This window comes from Lolium perenne, chromosome 7 (genome assembly GCF_019359855.2).
Source record: "Lolium perenne isolate Kyuss_39 chromosome 7, Kyuss_2.0, whole genome shotgun sequence".
Taxonomy (NCBI): Eukaryota; Viridiplantae; Streptophyta; class Magnoliopsida; order Poales; family Poaceae; genus Lolium; species Lolium perenne.
The window spans coordinates 80,829,128-80,849,130 of record NC_067250.2 but is presented as its reverse complement, the minus strand read 5'-3'; the positions used below and the strand labels follow the sequence as shown (position 1 = coordinate 80,849,130).

Here is a 20,003-nt window from a genome sequence, read left to right as displayed (position 1 = left end):
TGCATCGGCGTGTTGCCTCCTTTTTGTGTACCATTGCCGCTTGTTGTCAAGTCTCAACTTTTTCGAGGCCATCCTATCCTTGCCTCATGGCTCGATGGTGTTGGTAAAACAATTAATAATTTAATATTAATATCATAGATCTATTTAGCTGAGTATCATTCTGAACATGTGTTTCCCGTTGCAAGATGCATAATGTTTCGGACGTGAACTAGTGTGACATTATTATACACTATATAATTTTCAATCAATTTAGAGACCTGATAGCGATTTGGGTACTGTAGAGAGGTTAATTTCCATCGATTTGCTCCACTAATGAGTTGACACGCGGTCCTCCTCCCAATCTCTAAGCGAAATTGGTTTTAGGTATTCATTTTTTTTGGGCCACCAGGTTACCGGCAACCGGTTGGCGTGTTACTTTCTTCATATATATGTGAGTCTTTCCCGGTTGCTCGGTCAAAGCGGTTGGTTTGTCCCATCTTAGAACAATCCAGGAGGTCCACCGCTGCATAGATTTCCAAAAAGAAAAAGAAACGAATAACCTTCTCACTTCCTCTCCATCGCCGCCGTCATCGCCCAAATCTCCTCTTCCGTTGTTAGTCGGGCACGGTGCCCTCCCATCTCCATCCATTCGCCACACCTCGAGCGCTCCAGCGGAATTGGCCTCCTCACCGTCTCGCCCTGCCGGAAGAGCTCCAAGGGAGGAGCGCCGCCATGGATCATCCCCGACATGCCTTGCACAGGTCTCCACCCTTCCCGAGCGACCTTGCCCCGAGCGAGTTCGCCTCTTCCCCGATTTTTGCCCCGAGCGAGTTCACCCTGCTTTTCTCAGCTCCCCCGCTGCCCCGCGAGTTTCGCCCCTGGCCCGATTTTTGCCGCGCCCCTCCCCCTGTTCCTCTTCCCGGCTGCTGGCCTTCCGGTCTGGATCATGGACAGGAGCAGGGGCGGTTAATTTCAGGCTGGAAAGGGTGCTGGTTATGAAGGCTAGGGCCGATATGGTGGGGCGAGGCAGCCGTTTCTGACGTCTTCCATGCTGATGCGATAGGTGGGGAGCACTGTCTCCATGCGGAGAGAGTACAGTAGTGCAGTTGCTGATGAAATTCTCTGTAGGAAAAGGCCAGTTTGCTTCGTTATTTCAAACTCCAAAATACTCCTTTGTATTGTTTCTTTTTCGTTAGGAAGAGTTGAGTGCTTCTAGAATCATGGGATGTGGGAGTTATTCAGCAATTCATAATTTCAGATTGAAGAACTTCATAAGCCGCTTTCATTTGTGAGCTGCCTTTACCTTCTCCACATTTACAGTAGCCATTTATCGATAGTAGTGAAAATCAAGATTAATTGCGTTCCGGAAGAAACATCGCCCCTACAGAATAATCAGTGTGCAAAAGTGCATGAGGTTGATCCGCAGCCCAAGAGTTTTCCTCTATTTTCATATAATGCACAAAACACTTATATCAGGTATTTACTCTGCCTTATATTTGATTTGCTGCCTGCATTGTCCACTTTACCTTTTAGTCTCCCTTTGAACTGCCGGCATGCTTAGGACAATGTTATTGTACTTTTTGTGGGCATTGCTGCCACTTATTATTCAGGTATAATGAACCAGACATGTATTGACACATTTTTTCATTTTATTACAGATTAAACCGCTGGCGCTACTACCAGAATGTTATCTTTCAAGAGCACATCCTTCACATGTTGGCTTGGACAAAGGCTTCGGCTTCTCCAAGCACTTCTTCACCAAGTACAATCCCAGTCACAAGGTTGGCCACAGCCAATTGGGCTGCAGCTGCGCCGTCAAAGCAAAGAAGGCAAGCACAAGGGTCAGGATGACCATCAAGTTCATCCCCAAGGCAAACGTCTGATGCCATTTCTCTCTGATTATTGCACACACTTTTTTTCGGACCTGACATCAGTTTAACTGATCACGATTTTTGTGTCATATATACCATGTAGTTTAGATCAGTTTTTTTTTGGTGCACTTGCCAAGTGATTGATGATAGGTTTGGGAGAATTTGTTTGTTGGATGAATATTGCCCCTTAAATCTTTGCAAGATTTAGAGGTGTATCAATTCAAGCTCGAACAGATCCCATGGATCATAACCACAAGTGAGGTGCTCCTCCTCGACTTCATAAGGGACAGGTACACGTGCAACTCAAAAAAGAAAATATCGAGAACATTTCCTATGTCTTTGTTTGATGTGTGGTCCTGATCATTTTCTTAGTATGTTGCTGTAGTTTCGATATATGGTTGCCCTTCCCATCCGATTATTTTGCAAAGCTGTCCAGGTACAGCAAATGCCGCATCGTTTCGTAGATTGGTGTGGTCGTGTGGACGCGGTGGTCACGGCCGCCGTTCCGCTGTGACTAGCCTTTGTGCACACTGCTAGACACATACAACATGGAGTAAAAGGTTCGTGATTGTTGGGGTTGGGTCTCCAGGACTGGAATCAATTCTCAGCTTGGTTTGATTTAGGACGGCTTGATCTCTTTTGCAGGCATGGTCTGTTCAGTCCTCATGCAGGTTAGGTTTGCTTCAAAAATATGTATCATGAGGTACTGATAGCACACCAATTAGTTCTGATTTGGTACAAACGAATTTTCAATTGTTGATCATTGATATTTGCTATAGGTTGTTGTAGAAATAGGGCATGGACACAGGCGCGGTTCTCTCCATCTGATCTCATATATCCTGTTGGTAGTAGAGTTAGGACGTTGTCAGATCTAGCCAAACGGATCTTAAAAAATGTTTGTCAAGATCCCAACAGTTATTTGGGGACATTGAAGATGTAATAGCAGGTCTGCATGTGGATTTTGGTCAAATACTTTTATAATAAAATTACAGGAACACACTTAAGTGATTAAATTAAAAATCTAATACAATGAATTTTCACCGTTGATGATAGAATTTTTATGGATGTGACCTCCACAGTAAGCGTTCTAGGATGGAACAAACATGAAAGTTTAAATCGTCAGTTTTCTCCTGTTCTGGTGGCATGGTATTTCTTTAGTCTTATTTAATCTCAGAATGAGGAATGTCCTGTTGAGTTAGAGAAAGCGACCAGAGGTTGTGGAACTGAAAATTTAGTCAATAGATTAGAGACAAAACAAGGAAATTAGGTTTTGCAAAATTATCTTGGAGAAGTTGATGGCTTCATGCAAGGTCTAAAACAAATAATATGCAGACTGTTGTTTGGGAAGTTACTCAAAATATCAAAAAGAGATGATGGGAGTACTAAACCATAGGTGATGAGAGTGTTGAAAGAGGTTACTGCCAAGTGCCAACAATTATTTCGGTATCTCGAAGAGAAGACTACACCAGGGGTACATGTAAGAAGTGTTTCCTTTGTGTTTTGCTATAAATGTATACTTGATTCTCTTTTGGAAGCTACAATATGTTTACCGGTTGCGTCATGCAGGATTCCTGGGACATTGTACACGAATTGAATAAGATCGGGAGAACAAGCCCTATGTATATGGTACTGTATTATATACTGATCAAAGTAAACCAAGTACACTGCACCATTTATTCAGTTAGTTTGTATATTTGAGATTCAATTTTGGTGTGCTTCAGAGTACATGTCATGATACATTTGTGTAATTGTTTCAGCTGCGAAGTGGGATTTATCTGGATGAGGAGATGCATGGCCTGTTATGTAAATGAAACTAGGGAATGCCATGTTCTTTGGAGGGCTTTCAGAATGCAGTCCGCCCATTTCTGATTCCCTTCTTCCATTGCCTTGAAGCGTGTTTCTTTCTAGGTATTATTGGTTGGCAAACTCATTTATAGGTCCAGGAGAACATAATGTCAGTCAATGTTTGTATCTTTTTTGCTTATCAAGCAACAATTTACAGTCATTTCCCCTTTATTTGGAATCCCCATTTTGCATTGAAGCAACCAGACACACTATACTTATCTTTCACCTTCCATTCTGAACGAAATAGAAATAGACTACAGTTGCGCGTCATCTACTATATATATATACTCGGTTTATATTGTTAAGTTCCCGCGAATTATCTATCACCTGTTACCCAGTAGATTGTATCTCACCTCTTGTGCCGCAGCAGCTATAGAAGCTACCTTTAGCATGCTATCAGTTATCTATGTTAGCAGTAGTGTAGATTAGACCAGCTTAGATAATTCATCCCCTCAAAGACCCATCGATTATATAATCCTTATAATCCAGCAGGAATATATATCTTCACCGCCTGGCTAAGTCCAGCAGGAAGGAAAAATACGCACCAGCGCCGTGTAGCATCTGCTAGCGCTGTCAACTAATGTGAGTCCTAAATATGGAGCAACTTTCACAATGTCGTCAATTAAATTATCTACCTTATCATGCTTCTACTATGTAACTAAGTCGATTCTTTTTTTTCCGCTACGTACCAACCTTGAAAGACATGTATTTCACAGTCATAAAACTCCTCTGCGAATAAGTACTTAAAAAACAGCTAATATCAACCCTGCATACTCAAAGGTCGCTCCACGGGCGCGGCGGCACGCCGCGCCTTTGCTTCCTAGTTTTCTCTTTAGGACATCACAGCCACGCCACTTAAACATGTTCGTCACACGCGCTAGACAGACAATGGAGCTGCTGCCATGGGTTGCTGCTTTTGAGAGTCATCTTTGCCCTCAACTGGCTATTTGGATATGCTTTTTTTTTAAGTTTTTCTCAACTGTATTTTTGAAAGTTCGAAATACTCAAATAAATAGATCAGAATATAAATATATAGTTTTACAACAAGTAAAATCGAAATAAAATAAATAATGCATCCAATTCAAATAAAATCAGCTTCTTCCTTGAGCCTTCACAAATGCTTAGAAAGATCATTTTGTAGTTGCCATACGCTCACTCTGATCATGTTGTGCAAGACCACGCAAACATTTACCACTTCCTATAACTTCTCTTGGACCAAGTAAGAGCATGATGCCTGATAATATTAAATCGAGCTTGAAGCACACTAAATATCTGCTCCACACATGCAACTCTTCTATCACGGAGCAAAGTGAGACTTCTTCAAATTTAGAGGCTCGCCGATTGTCTTCGCAAATGTCGACCATCTTGGATAGATGTCTTCGGCTAGGTAATAACAATGGTATATTTGCCGAGAGAGAGAGGGAAAAAGCCGTCGCACGCATACCATCGAACATCTTGCGAGCAAGGAAGGCTCACGAGGTCGCCGCAACCTTTTGCGTGGAGCGGACGGACAACGAAGCGCGGGAGAGGCGACAGGGGAGGCGTGGTCGACGTAGTGAGGTGGTTGGTCAACGCCCAGTGATGATGGTGGTGATTTCGCGGGGTGGGAGCGCCCAAGCAAGAGGAGAAACGATGTGGCACTTAGAATGAGGTTGGGTCACCCGCATGTGGAACCCGACTTTCGGTATCCAACGTGCCATCAGTCGTGGCTTGCGTCCAGCGTGCCCAGCACGTCCCATGTGGTTCGAAGGACGGCCTGGGACGTATGATAGGTTATTGAGCTGTGCTGGTCCAAAAAGGTTTTTGGGGGAGTTCGACTAGGCGTTTTGTCTGGCGTCCCCCAAATCACTTTGGAGGGCGGTTTGAGGGGGTGACAACGCTTCGCTGGATGTTAATAGGGATGGCAAAAACTGATAACCTAAAACCGAATCCAAAAAGACCGAGACCAAAACCGAAAAGACTGTAACCGATCACAAAAATCGAGTAGAAAATTTTATATATTAAATTTACTTTCTTCAATTAGGTCACATGTTCCCTGTAACCGAATAGACCGAACCGGCCCAAACTTTTTATGGGAGAGGCCAATTTTTTTACTAGACAACTTTTTCCTTCACCTTCTCATGGGAGAGGGCGTATGCGCCTCGCCTTCACCTTCCAAGGTGTATTATCGAAAATAGACAACTATATTTCATATTTCCCTTTGTTAATTTGTGGATGTGAGCTTGTGACTATTGGCGTGCAAGACTGTTTTGTTTTGTTTTGTTGTTGGCCGAAATATAGTTGGCTGAAAGGTGTGATGTGAATGTTGATCAAATCACTATATTGTGGTATCGTTGAGTGTTTATTCCTTGCAAATTGATACGAATATTACATCGAACTGTTGCAAATTGATACGAATATTACATCGAACTGTTGCAAAAGCTTTTGCCGAATAATTTCCAACATTTGTCATACAGTTCGGTCATGACCGAAACCGAGCCTGAGTTATCAGGTACCCAAAGTTATCAGGTAAAAATGTACGCGTAAATTTCAGTTCTTAATTACAGAAAACCAAACTTAAAATAGACTAAAATACAAAAGTCAAATTCTCGGTGCTGACCGAACGCTCACCCCTAATCATGTATTCGTGTGTTATCATGTGTGTACATCAGTAGATGGGTGAACATGGCGTTGGAAGCTGGAACAGAAGATGTAGCTATCGATGGCAACATCACTATAACTCCGCCCCAGTATATAGGACTTCTCTCTAAATTGTTAGTTTGGTCAACATAAGATCAATTCTACAACACAAAAATTATATTATTAAAAAATAAAGTATCTAAGTTTTCTAGTAATATGTATTTTATAATTTACATCTTGTATTATCATGATTAAAGTTATAATCTAGTGATACGCGTAAAACCTGTGAACGGAAAAGGAAGTAGTGGGCATAGCGATCGGTCGAGGAGCCGGGTCGGCCGTGGAGACCTGCACTGAAACGAGCAATTCGCGGCGGGGGAATTGACCAGATAGCCCTCGTTCAGTCTCTCCCTACCGCTGACGTGGCATAGGTACGGTTTGAGTTTCGTGGGTCCGTGTTGCACGTGAGGTTTCAGTCGTGAAGTGGTGGGCTGGCTGGTGTCTTGGAGGTCAAAGTGCTCGTCGGTACGTGTGTGCAGCTCGCGGTGTGGTGGTGGACTACCTGCCCATCTCCTCTCAGATCTGCCTTTGCCTCTGTGCTGTCGGGAAAGCCTGTTAGTACTATGAACCTAGGTTTACATGTAACCTTTGAGCATTTTTCTACCTGTACGACATGTTTTGTACAATAATTTCACCCCGCTTGAAACATCTCACGGGATCTACATATGCTTCCTTGTTGCCACAAAAAGTTGTGAGACAAAACCCAGACACTGTAAATTGTGTTTACAGCGCGCTGCAATAGGATTTAGCGAGCATCGCCCGGCACGTCCTCCACCAAAAATGGTATAGTGCAGCGTTTGAAAAGTAAAGAAAACATATCCTTACCGGGTGCTGCAAAATAGCGCACCGTAAATATGATTCGGTGATAAAATTGCTCAAAATAAAATCAAATGGAGCTAGCAAAATAAAATTAAAAGACAAATATATTACAAAATATACTAAATGCAATAAACATTAAAATGCGTTAAAATAACACTAGCTAGTCCTCCCAGAAATCGAAATCATCAAAACTCAATGAGGATTCTGACAGAGTGGTCAAGAACTCGTCCGCCCAGCGATCATCGTTGTCGCTATTTGTTTGTGGGGCTTACCTCTACGCCTGCGCTCGGCCTTTTTATGTGCAAAGAAGGTTGCTTGTCTGTGACGTCTTGCGGGAAAGCTTGGCGCCAAGCTTCCATGGCGCGTTCATCCGCCTCCGCGACGGCTAAACGGTGCTAGAGCACGCGCTAGTGGCGGTGTTGCTCGGCAGTGACGATGTTCGCTTTCCTCGATATGGGCATCCGAGCCGCCACGTCGCTGAGTCGTAGGCGCGCGGCCTCCTCCGTCGTGGCGAAGGTCCCGAGAACGATGTGGCTTCTGGCGGTGCGGATCTCCGCGTAGAATGACCCCGCCAGCAAGGGGTGGACACTGTGGTACTCGTACTGGTTGCGGCGACGCGGAGGCATGACAAAGCGGCGAGAGTGGGCGGTGAAGCAGTGGCCGCGGGAACTCTCTGGAGGTTCAGGAGAACTGTTGTCTACTGTTGGCTTCTTTTACTGTACAGTGTTGGGCCTCCAAGAGCAGAGGTTTATAGAACAGCAGCAAGTTTTCCCTTAAGTGAATCACCCAAGGTTTATCGAACTCAGGGAGGAAGAGGTCAAAGATATCCCTCTCAAGCAATCCTGCAATCACGATACAAGAAGTATCTTGTGTCCCCAACACCTAATACACTTGTCAGATGTATATGTGCACTAGTTCGGCGAAGAGATAGTGAAATACAAGTAATATGGATGGATATGAGTGGTAATAGCAATCTGAATGAAATATGGCAGCGAGTAAACATGCAGTAGAACTTGTTGGAAACGGTGTTTCAATGCTCATAAACAAGGCCTAGGGATCATACTTTCACTAGTGGACACTCTCAACATTGCAATCATAAAGGAATATAAATAAGCACTTCACTATGCTATTCTGAATTACTCTCTGGCAAGATAACGAACTCTAATTCATCATGTAGGCAAACCTTAAAGATGTATTTCCAAGTACTAATAAACACCCCACGCTGTCACTGTGAGCATTCATAGGAGGTACTAAGTACTAACACACCATAATTTCATAGAGACATCGAACTCAAATCATAACTCAGTGAACAAGTATTCTATGAAATATAGCCTAAGAGACCCATACGGTGCACACACTGTCACCTTTACACACGTGTGACAAGGAGTCTCCGGAGGTCACATAAGTAAAATCCACTTGAATAGCATAACGACATCTAGATTACAAAGTTCATCATATGGATCTCAATCATGTAAGGCAGCTCATGAGATCATTGTATTGAAGTACATGGGAGAGAGAGAATAACCACATAGCTACCGGTACAACCCTTAGCCTCGATGGAGAACTACTCCCTCCTCACGGGAGACAGCAGCGACGATGAAGATGGCGGTGGTGTCGATGGAGATGCCTTTCGGGGGCACTTCCCCGTCCCGGCGGCGTGCTGGAACAGAGACTCCTGTCCCCCAGATCTTGGCTTCGCGATGGCGGCGGCTCTGGAAGGTTTCTCGTACCGTGGCTTATTCATATCGAAGATTTAGGTCAGGGAGGCTTTTATAGGTGAAGAGTCGGAGTCGGAAGGGCTACGGGGCAGCCACACACCAGGGGGGGCGCGCCTCCCCCCTTGGCCGCGCCGCCACCACGTGTGGTGGCCCTGGGCCTCTCCTCTGGCCCCTCTTCGGTGCTCTGGAAGCTTCCTTGAAATATAAGATGTTGGGCGTTGATTTCGTCCAATTCCGAGAATATTTTCTTACTAGGATTTCTGAAACCAAAAACAGCAGAAAACAGGAACTGGCACTTCGGCATCTCGTTAATAGGTTAGTGTCGGAAAATGCATCAAAACGATGTAAAGTGTGAACAAAACATGTAGATATTGTTATAAAACAAGCATGAACATAAGAAATTATCGATACGTTGGAGACGTATCAGCATCCCCAAGCTTAGTTCCTACTCGTCCTCGAGTAGGTAAACAGACGAGTAGGTAAACGATAACAAAGATAATTTCTGAAGTGACATGCTACCAACATAATCTTGATCCAATAATGATGTAAAGCATATGAACTGAGATCAAATCACTCAAAGCAAATGTCTATATTGATGTAAGAGATGATAATGCAAGAGTTAAACAAGCTAGAAGTTTTCATGAACTATTGCTTCAAAGACATGAAACCGTACAAAGTTCATTAAAGGTGTGTTAAGTATCCAGCATAGTTCTATCCTTCATTCCAAGCATCAAGTAAATTTTCACAACATAAGAAGGATTCCGTCAAGTAAACATAAACATGAACATCATGAATCAACTGTTTCGAAGTCTACTCAACCGGTGAGCGCAAGCATTTGGCATTGTCACCAGGATGTTATGGCATAAAGAACGTTAATGGAGGTTTGGAAGGCCAAATGGAAGAAAATCTTACAAAGCTATAAGTGATCATTAGACAAGAGGAAGTCTTATGATCGAAGCTATGCAAGGAGTAATGATTGCCATGCAACGGATGCACATAGAGCTATATGTGTATGAAAGCTCTCCAATGGAACTAGTGGGGGTGCATCCAACTTGGTTGCTCACGAAGACCTAGAGCACTTTTGAGGAAGCTCATCATTGGAATATACAACCCAAGTTCTATAGTGTAAATTCCCCACATAGTTATACTAGTAAAACATGAAAACTCTCTCATATGGAGTGTGGTACTAAACATGAGCACAAATAATGACTATGAATAATGCAGGTGCTAAAACATGAGCACAAGTGTGGATAAAAGATAGTAATGCTGCCCCCTTTTTCTTTCTTTTTTTTTCTTTTCTATTTTTTTCTTTCTTTTCTTTTTCTCTTTTTGATGGCCTCCATGGCTCTTTTCACTTTTTGGGGCAACATCCTAATATGACAACACAATTTTTGGTACAAATAACTCATAATGAATAAAACATGGTGTATAAAACTGTATGCCTCTGCCAGTGTAGCAGGATGTGCAATGATCTAGCGTAACATGGGTAAACCACACATCAGCTGTATAGAATCATGCAAAACAATATATAAATAATAAATGACAACATGGCATGTAATGTAAAATGGAAGTTACATGGCAATATATCTCGGAACAGCTATGGAAATGCTGTGGTAGGTAGGTATGGTGGCTGTTTTGAGGAAGATGTATGGCTTATGTGTAGGAGAACAAGAGAAAGCCCTCCCACGGGTTTGGATGTACTGGCGAAGTATGCACAATTCTCAATGTGAGCAAAATGCAATGCACAAGATCAAGAGGCTAGCAAATTTGGATGGTGGAAGTGCCAAAAACCGTAGCTTAACATTAGTCAAAAAGAACTCACAAGCTTATTGCAAACAACTAGCAGGTTCATCATTAAGAGCATGATTAAAATTTACTCCAAGGAGGGCCGTTCACGGTGGCACAAGTACCCCGCTAGCTCCCTCGACCTTCAGCACAACTTAGTTATTACGATGAACTCTCAGACATGGAAAACTATCAAGTCCAACTACACCTTCAACTATTTAAATAGAGTTTGTAGTACGGCACAAGTTTAAAGACAACAATCCACTACTGATTTTAACTTATTTAAACAACAAGCCTTACCATCTAAATACCTCAAAACGTTTGCAAAGAATCAAGTTATCAAAGCTCAAAGATCTACAAGATTATGCAAGTGTTTCATTATACCACTACCACATGCAACATTTTCTGTTTCCAACCTTTGCCATGAGTATTAAAAGTAAAGCTAAGAACACTAGTGTTCATATGAACCAGCGGAGCGTGTCTCTCTCCCACACAAGTATTTATTCAGAGAATGAAAATAACAAAAACGAAAATAAAAACACACGGACGCTCCAAGTAAAGTACATAAGATGTGATGGAATAAAAATATAGTTTCAATAGAAGTGACCTGATAATTTGTTGATAAAGAAGGGGATGCCTTGGGCATCCCCAAGCTTAGACGCTTGAGTCTTCTTGAAATATGCAGGGATGAACCACGAGGGCATCCCCAAGCTTTGACTTTTCACTCTTCTTAATCATATATCATCCTTCTCTCTTGACCCTTGAAAACTTCCTCGACACCAAACTCAAAACAAACTCATTAGAGGGTTAGTGCATAATCAAAATTCACATGTTCAGAGGTGACACAATCATTCTTAACACTTCTGGACATTGCACAAAGCTACTGGAAGTTAATGGAACAAAGAAATCCATCCAACACAGCAAAAGAGGCAATGCGAAATAAAAGGCAGAAACTGTCAAAACAGAACAGTCCGTAAAGACGAATTTTTCTGGGGCACTAAACTTGCTCAGATGAGAAAACTCAAAACTAATGAAAGTTGCGTACATATCTGAGGATCACGCAAGTAAATTGGAAGATTTTTCTGAGTTACCTACAGAGAACACTGCCCAAATTTGTGACAGCAAGAAATCTGTTTCTGCGCAGAAATCCAAATCTAGTATCAACCTTACTATCAAAGACTTTACTTGGCACAACAATGCAAATAAATAAAGATAAGGAGAGGTTGCTACAGTAGTAACAACTTCCAAGACTCAAATATAAAACAAAGTTGCTGTAGTAAAATAAACACATGGGTTATCTCCCAAGAAGTGCTTTCTTTATAGCCATTAAGATGGGCTCAGTAATGCACTCCCAAGAAATAAGAATTGAAGCAAAAGAGAGCATCAAAAAGCAAATTCAAAACAAATTTAAGCCTAACCCACTTCCTATGAAAAGGAATCTTGTAAATAAACAAGTTCATGAAGAGCAAAGTGACAAGCATAGGAAGATAAAACAAGTGTAGCTTCAAAAATTTCAGCATATAGAGAGGTGTTTTAATAACATGAAAATTCCTACAACCATATTTTCCTCTCTCATAAAGATTTTCAGTAGCGTCATGAACAAACTCAACAATATAACTATCAAGTGAAACATTATTATCATGAGTCTCATGCATAAAATTATTACTACTCCCAACATAAGCATGATCATTCTTATTAGTAGTGGAAGCAAATTCAACAAAGTAGCTATCATTATTATTCTCATCAAGTGTAGGAGGCATAGTATAATCATAATAAAATTTATCATCCATAGTAGGTGGCACCAAAAGACCACTATCATTATAATCATCATAAATGGGAGGCAAAGTATCATCAAAGAAAATTTTCTCCTTCATGCTTGGGGGACTAAAAATATCATGCTCATCAAAACCAGCTTCCCCAAGCTTAGAACTTTCTATATCATTAGCAACAATGGTGTTCAAAGCGTTCATACTAATATCATTGCTACTAGCATGCAAATAAGGTTCCATAGGTTTTTTAATTTTCGCAGCAAACAATCCATGTCTTAACTCAGGAAATAGCTTAAAAAGCTCACTGTTACTTTCCATTATGCCTAACTAGTGAAATAAAAACAAGAAACAAAAAAATGCAATTGCAGGATCTAAAGGAAATAGCTTCGAGCACTTACAATGGCGCCAGAAAATAACTTAGTTACCTGGGACCGGAGTGTGAGTGCCTTTTACCTTTCCTCCCGGCAACAGCGCCAGAAAATAGCTTGCTGTCTACTGTTGGCTTCTTTTCCTGTAGACAGTGTTGGGCCTCCAAGAGCAGAGGTTTGTAGAATAGCAACAAGTTTTCCCTTAAGTGAATCACCCAAGGTTTATCGAACTCAGGGAGGAAGAGGTCAAAGATATCCCTCTCAAGCAACCCTGCAATCACGATACAAGAAGTCTCTTGTGTCCCCAACACACCTAATACACTTGTCAGATGTATAGGTGCACTAGTTCGGCGAAGAGATAGTGAAATACAAGTAATATGGATGGATATGAGTGGTAATAGCAATCTGAATGAAATATGGCAGCGAGTAAACATGCAGTAGAACTTGTTGGAAACGGTGTTTCAATGCTCAGAAACAAGGCCTAGGGATCATACTTTCACTAGTGGACACTCTCAACATTGCAATCATAAAGGAATATAAATAAGCACTTCACTATGCTATTCTGAATTACTCTCTGGCAAGATAACGAACTCTAATTCATCATGTAGGCAAACCTTAAAGATGTATTCCCAAGTACTAATAAACACCCCACGCTGTCACTGTGAGCATTCATAGGAGGTACTAACACACCACAATTTCATAGAGACATCCAACTCAAATCATAACTTAGTGAACAAGTATTCTGTGAAATATAGCCTAAGAGACCCACACGGTGCACACACTGTCACCTTTACACACGTGGGACAAGGAGTCTCCGGATATCACATAAGTAAAATCCACTTGAATAGCATAACGACATCTAGATTACAAAGTTCATCATATGGATCTCAATCATGTAAGGCAGCTCATGAGATCATTGTATTGAAGTACATGGGAGAGAGATTAACCACATAGCTACCGGTACAGCCCTTAGCCTCGATGGAGAACTACTCCCTCCTCATGGGAGACAACAGCGGTGATGAAGATGGCGGTGGTGTCGATGGAGATGCCTTCCGGGGGCACTTCCCCGTCCCGGCGGCGTGCCGGAACAGAGACTCTTGTCCCCCAGATCTTGCCTTCGCGATGGCGGTGGCTCTGGAAGGTTTCTCGTACCGTGGCTTATTCGTATCGAAGATTTAGGTCAGGGAGGCTTTTCTAGGCGAAGAGTCGGAGTCGGAAGGGCTACGGGGCAGCCACACACCAGGGGGGCGCGCCTCCCCCTTTGGCCGCGCCGCCACCACGTGTGGTGGCCCTGGGCCTCTCCTCTGGCCCCTCTTCGGTGCTCTGGAAGCTTCCTTGAAATATAAGATGTTGGGCGTTGATTTCGTCCAATTCTGAGAATATTTCCTTACTAGGATTTCTGAAACCAAAAACAGCAGAAAACAGGAACTGGCACTTCGGCATCTCGTTAATAGGTTAGTGCCGGAAAATGCATCAAAACGATGTAAAGTGTGAACAAAACATGTAGGTATTGTTATAAAACAAGCATGAAATAAAATAAATTATCGATACGTTGGAGACGTATCAAGCACACGCGTCCGCGACTTCTATAGCGCGCCCACGATGCCACGCGCGGGATTTTTTTTTAGCGCGCACGTTTTTTCCGCCGCCGCTGCTAGAGCCCCCTCCCCCGCGCGCGCGTAAACGACGGTTTCTTTGAAAGAGGTTACTCGCTCACCTCTTTGATTCGTAGGAATTTTTTTTGAAAATGGAGAATGAAACTTCGGCCTTTATATCAAATTATATTTCGGCCATTATTTAGAATTTATTCAACGAATATTAGTCACGAGCATACATCATAAAACGTATCAAACACTCCATAGATCAAACTATCAAATAAACACTCCTTCGTTCGTCTGGAAGACGAGCTTGCCCCCGATGTTGGTCGCCAGCAATGCTGAGAATCTCATTTCGGCATGATTTGGTGGATTTGTTAGCTTCTTCACCATCGCGGGAGCACCTCGGGTATGTGATACGCGTACAACACGCGTCCGTTGGGAACCCCAAGAGGAAGGTGTGATGCGTACAGCGGCAAGTCTTCCCTCAGTATGAAACCAAGGTTTATCGAACCAGTAGGAGCCAAGAAGCACGTTGAAGGTTGATGGCGGCGAGATGTAGTGCGGCGCAACACCAGGGATTCCGGTGCCAACGTGGAACCTGCACAACACAACCAAAGTACTTTGCCCCAACGAAACAGTGAGGTTGTCAATCTCACCGGCTTGCTGTAACAAAGGATTAGATGTATAGTGTGGATGATGATTGTTTGCAGAGAACAGTAGAACAATTGCAGTTGATTATATTTCAGATGTAAAGAATGGACCGGGGTCCACAGTTCACTAGTGGTGTCTCTCCCATAAGATAAATGGCATGTTGGGTGAATAAATTACAGTTGGGCCATTGACAAATAGAGAGGGCATGACCATGCACATACATGATATGATGAGTATAGTGAGATTTAATTGGGCATTACGACAAAGTACATAGACCGCTATCCAGCATGCATCTATGCCTAAAAAGTCCACCTTCAGGTTATCATCCGAACCCCTTCCAAACATTAAGTTGCAAACAACAGACAATTGCATTAAGTATGGTGCGTAATGTAATCAATAACTACATCCTCGGACATAGCATCAATGTTTTATCCCTAGTGGCAACAAGACATCCATAACCTTAGAGGTTTCTCACTCCCGCATTCACGGAGACATGAACCCACTATCGAGCATAAATACTCCCTCTTGGAGTTAAGAGTAAAAACTTGGCCAGAGCCTCTACTAATAACGGAGAGCATGCAAGATCATAAACAACACATAGATATAAATTGATAATCAACATAACATAGTATTCTCTATTCATCGGATCCCAACAAACACAACATATAGCATTACAGATAGATGATCTTGATCATGTTCGGCAGCTCACAAGATCCGACAATGAAGCATAATGAGGAGAAGACAACCATCTAGCTACTGTTATGGACCCATAGTCCAGGGGTAGACTACTCACTCATCACTCCGGAGGCGACCATGGCGGTGTAGAGTCCTCCGGGAGATGAATCCCCTCTCCGGCAGGGTGCCGGAGGCGATCTCCTGAATCCCCCGAGATGGGATTGGCGGCGGCGGCGTCTCTGGAAGGTTTTCCGTATCGTGGCTCTCGGTACTGGGGGTTTCGCGACGAAGGCTATTTGTAGGCGGAAGGGCAGGTCAAGGGGCGTCACGAGGGGCCCACACGCTAGGTCGGCGCGGCCAAGGGCTGGACCGCGCCGCCCTATTGTGTCGCCAGCTCGTGGCCCCACTTCGTCTCCTCTTCGGTCTTCTGGAAGCTTCGTGGCAAAATAGGCCCCTGGGCGTTGATTTCGTCCAATTCCGAGAATATTTCCTTACTAGGATTTCTGAAACCAAAAATAGCAGAAAACAACAACTGGCTCTTCGGCATCTCATTAATAGGTTAGTGCCGGAAAATGCATAAATATGACATAAAGTATGCATAAAACATGTAGATATCATCAATAATGTGGCATGGAACATAAGAAATTATCGATACGTCGGAGACGTATCAGCATCCCCAAGCTTAGTTTCTGCTCGTCCCGAGCAGGTAAACGATAACAAAGATAATTTCTGGAGTAACATGCCATCATTACCTTGATCATACTATTGTAAGCATATGTAATGAATGCAGCGATCCAAACAATGTAAATGACATGAGTAAACAAATGAATCATATAGCAAAGACTTTTCATGAATAGTACTTCAAGACAAGCATCAATAAGTCTTGCATAAGAGTTAACTCATAAAGCAATAATTCAAAGTAAAGGTATTGAAGCAACACAAAGGAAGATGAAGTTTTAGCGGTTGCTTTCAACTTATAACATGTATATCTCATGAATATTTGTCAAGGCAAAGTAATATAACAAGTGCAATATGCAAGTATATAGGAATCAATGCACAGTTCACACAAGTGTTTGCTTCTTGAGGTGAAGAGAAATAGGTGAACTGACTCAACAATAAAAGTAAAAGAAAGGTCCTTCAAAGAGGAAAGCATCGATTGCTATATTTGTGCTAGAGCTTTGATTTTTAAAACAAGAAACAATTTTGTCAACGGTAGTAATAAAGCATATGTGTTATGTAAATTATATCATATAAGTTGCAAGCCTCATGCATAGTATACTAATAGTGCCCGCACCTTGTCCTAATTAGCTCGGATTACCTGGATTATCATCGCAATGCACATGTTTTAACCAAGTGTCACAAAGGGGTACCTCTATGCCGCCTGTACAAAGGTCTAAGGAGAAAGCTCGCATCGGATTTCTCGATATTGATTATTCTCAACTTAGACATCCATACCGGGACAACATAGACAACAGATAATGGACTCCTCTTTTATGCATAAGCATTCAACAATTATTAATTTTCTCATATGAGATTGAGGATATTTGTCCAAAACTGAAACTTCCACCATGGATCATGGCTTTAGTTAGCGGCCCAATGTTCTTCTCTAACATTATGCAATGCTCTAACCATTTTGGTGGTAAATCTCCCTTACTTCAGACAAGACGAACATGCATAGCAACTCACATGATATTCAACAAAGAGTAGTTGATGGCGTCCCCAGGAACATGGTTATCGCACAACAAGCAACTTAATAAGAGATAAAGTGCATAAGTACATATTCAATACCACAATAGTTTTTAGGCTATTTGTCCCATGAGCTATGTATTGTAAAGGTAGAGGATAGAAATTTAAAGGTAGCACTCAAGCAATTTACTTTGGAATGGCGGAAAAATACCATATAGTAGGTAGGTATGGTGGACACAAATGGCATAGTGGTTGGCTCAAGGATTTTGGATGCATGAGAAGTATTCCCTCTCGATACAAGGCTTAGGCTAGCAAGGTTATTTGAAACAAACACAAGGATGAAGCGGTGCAGCAAAACTCACATAAAAGACATATTGTAAACATTATAAGACTCTACACCGTCTTCCTTGTTGTTCAAACTCAATACTAGAAATTATCTAGACCTTAGAGAGACCAATTATGCAAACCAAATTTTAGCATGCTCTATGTATTTCTTCATTAATGGGTGCAAAGTATATGATGCAAGAGCTTAAACATGAGCACAACAATTGCCAAGTATCACATTATCCAAGACATTATAGCAATTACTACATGTATCATTTTCCAATTCCAACCATATAACAATTTAACGAAGAAGAAACTTCGCCATGAATACTATGAGTAAAGCCTAAGAACATACTTGTCCATATGAAACAGCGGAGCGTGTCTCTCTCCCACACAAAGAATGCTAGGATCCATTTTATTCAAACAAAACAAAAACAAAAACAAACCGACGCTCCAAGCAAAGCACATAAGATGTGATGGAATAAAAATATAGTTTCAGGGGAGGAACCTGACAATGTTGTCGATGAAGAAGGGGATGCCTTGGGCATCCCCAAGATTAGACGCTTGAGTCTTCTTGATATATGCAGGGGTGAACCACCGGGGCATCCCCAAGCTTAGAGCTTTCACTCTCCTTGATCATGTTGTATCATCTCCCTCTCTTGATCCTTGAAAACTTCCTCCACACCAAACTCAAAACAACTCATTAGAGGGTTAGTGCACAATCAAAATTTACATGTTCAGAGGTGACATAATCATTCTTAACACTTCTGGACATTGCACAAAGCTACTGAAAGTCAATGTAATCAAAAAATCCATCAAGCATAGCAAAATAGGCAATGCGAAATAAAAGGCAGAATCTGTCAAAACAGAACAGTTCGTAAAGACGAATTTTATTGAGGCACCAGACTTGCTCAAATTAAAATTCTCAAATTGAATGAAAGTTGCGTACATATCTGAGGATCACTCACGTAAATTGGCATAATTTTCTGAGTTACCTACAGAGAATTTGGCCCAGATTCGTGACAGCAAAGAAATCTGTTTCTGTGCAGTAATCCAAATGTAGTATGAACCTTACTATCAACGACTTTACTTGGCACAACAATGCAAAAAACTAAGATAAGGAGAGGTTGCTACAGTAGTAACAACTTCCAAGACTCAAATATAAAGTAAAAGTACTGTAGTAAAAACATGGGTTGTCTCCCATAAGCGCTTTAACGCCTTTCAGCTAGGCGCAGAAAGTGTGTATCAAGTGTTATCAAGAGATGAAGCATTAACAGCGGGGTTTGGAGTTTTCTCAACCATGCATAGTATTTTGGATACATAGGTTTCAGCGGCTCCCTTTTCATTAGTCTTGGGCTTGCTACTCTCATCAAACAAATTTTCAGGAACAAGCCAAGCATAATTATCATCTAGAGCTTCATGCATCGCTAGGAGCTTACATGGTATTGGTGCTTTAATCTCCCCACCATCATTAACATTATTAGTGTACTTAATTCTATCCATATCCATCTTTTCAAGTGTTCTTTTAAAATCGGTGATCATGCCAAGCCTATCATGCTTACTAAAAACTTTTCTAGCTTCTTTAGCTATATCCGCAAATTCTCGCACTAAGACTTTTAGAACAAAATCTCTCTTCTCTCCCCTCTCCATATCAGAAAGTGTAAGAAACATGTGTTGTATCATGGGGTTGAGACTAATAAATCTAGCTTCCATCATGCGTACCAAACAAACAGAGGCATCTTCATAAGTAGGGACAGCTTTCACAAGAGGTATATCTTTAAGATCTTCATGCATACTAACATGGGTGAAAAATTCTTCTATATTATCTCTTCCAATTATAGACCCTTGCCCCACAGGTATATCTTTTACAGTGAAATTAAAAGGAAACATGTTGAAATAAGTGAATGCAAGTAACTAATTTTTTTGTGTTTTTGATATAGCAAACAAGATAGCAAATAAAGTAAAACTAGCAACTATTTTTTTTTGTGTTTTGATTTAGTGCAGCAAACAAAGTAGTAAATAAAATAAAGCAAGACAAAAACAAAGTAAAGAGATTGGATTGTGGAGACTCCCCTTGCAGCGTGTCTTGATCTCCCCGGCAACGGCGCCTGAAAATCTGCTTGATACGCGTACAGCACGCGTCCGTTGGGAACCCCAAGAGGAAGGTGTGATGCGTACATCGGCAAGTCTTCCCTCAGTATGAAACCAAGGTTTATCGAACCAGTAGGAGCCAAGA

General features: G+C 41.9%; 1 long non-coding RNA gene across 7 annotated transcripts; it reads left to right on the top strand.

Moving 5' to 3' along the window:
* The first annotated feature begins 475 nt into the window (after positions 1 to 475).
* Positions 476 to 3,965, top strand: LOC127316896 (uncharacterized). Of its 7 annotated transcripts, none has more exons than XR_007860698.1 (5): positions 476 to 2,410; positions 2,496 to 2,553; positions 3,183 to 3,327; positions 3,417 to 3,476; positions 3,608 to 3,965. It is a non-coding gene; the product is annotated as an uncharacterized lncRNA (long non-coding RNA). The 7 variants fall into 7 exon arrangements; XR_007860700.1 differs by having other exon boundaries at positions 2,630 to 3,327; XR_007860695.1 differs by having other exon boundaries at positions 476 to 740; positions 1,638 to 3,327.
* Positions 3,966 to 20,003: the final 16,038 nt, after the last annotated feature.